Below are 905 nucleotides of genomic sequence, written 5' to 3'. Positions count from 1 at the left end.
GAAAATTAAGAGAAGCTAAAATACAACAATCCAGAGATAACCTTTCAGAAATTTTCGAACAGGCAGAGGAGATGGCAGCCGAAAATAATAATAATATAAGGAAGATGCTTGGTGACTTCACTGCACCTAATTCCAATTTACATGGAAGAAGCATCTCCATTCCTGCCATTGGAGCAAACAATTTTGAGCTGAAACCTCAATTAGTTTCTCTGATGCAGCAGAACTGCAAGTTTCATGGACTTCCATCTGAAGATCCTTTTCAGTTCTTAAATGAATTCTTGTAGATATGTGATACTGTTAAGACTAATGGAGTAGATCCTGAAGTATACAGGCTCATGCTTTTCCCTTTTGCTGTAAGAGACAGAGCTAGATTATGGTTGGATTCTCAACCTAAAGACAGCCTGAACTCTTGGGATAAGCTGGTCACGGCTTTCTTAGCCAAGTACTTTCCTCCTCAAAAGCTGAGCAAGCTTAGAGCTGATGTTCAAACCTTCAGGCAGAAAGAAGGTGAATCCCTCTATGAAGCTTGGGAAAGATACAAACAGTTGACCAAAAAGTGTCCTTCTGACATGCTTTCAGAATGGACCATCCTGGATATATTCTATGATGGTCTATCTGAGTTATCTAAGATGTCATTGGATACTTCTGCAGGTGGATCCATTCACCTAAAGAAAACGCCTGCAGAAGCTCAAGAACTCATTGACATGGTTGCTAATAACCAGTTCATGTACACTTCTGAAAGGAATCCTGTGAGTAATGGGACGCCTATGAAGAAGGGAGTTCTTGAGGTTGATACTCTGAATGCCATATTGGCTCAGAACAAAATATTGACTCAGCAAGTCAATATGATTTCTCAGAGTCTGCATGGAATGCAAGCTGCATCCAACAGTACTCAAGAGGCATCT

The 905-nt window shown here is 40.4% G+C and overlaps 1 non-coding gene across 1 annotated transcript; it reads right to left on the bottom strand.

Moving 5' to 3' along the window:
• Positions 1–467: 467 nt before the first annotated feature.
• Positions 468–575, bottom strand: LOC112787942 (small nucleolar RNA R71). Its single transcript, XR_003195328.1, has one exon. It is a non-coding gene; the product is annotated as a small nucleolar RNA R71 (small nucleolar RNA).
• Positions 576–905: the final 330 nt, after the last annotated feature.

Source organism: Arachis hypogaea, chromosome 20, assembly GCF_003086295.3.
Source record: "Arachis hypogaea cultivar Tifrunner chromosome 20, arahy.Tifrunner.gnm2.J5K5, whole genome shotgun sequence".
NCBI classification, from domain to species: domain Eukaryota; kingdom Viridiplantae; phylum Streptophyta; class Magnoliopsida; order Fabales; family Fabaceae; genus Arachis; species Arachis hypogaea.
This window is presented reverse-complemented; position numbering and strand designations above follow the sequence as displayed.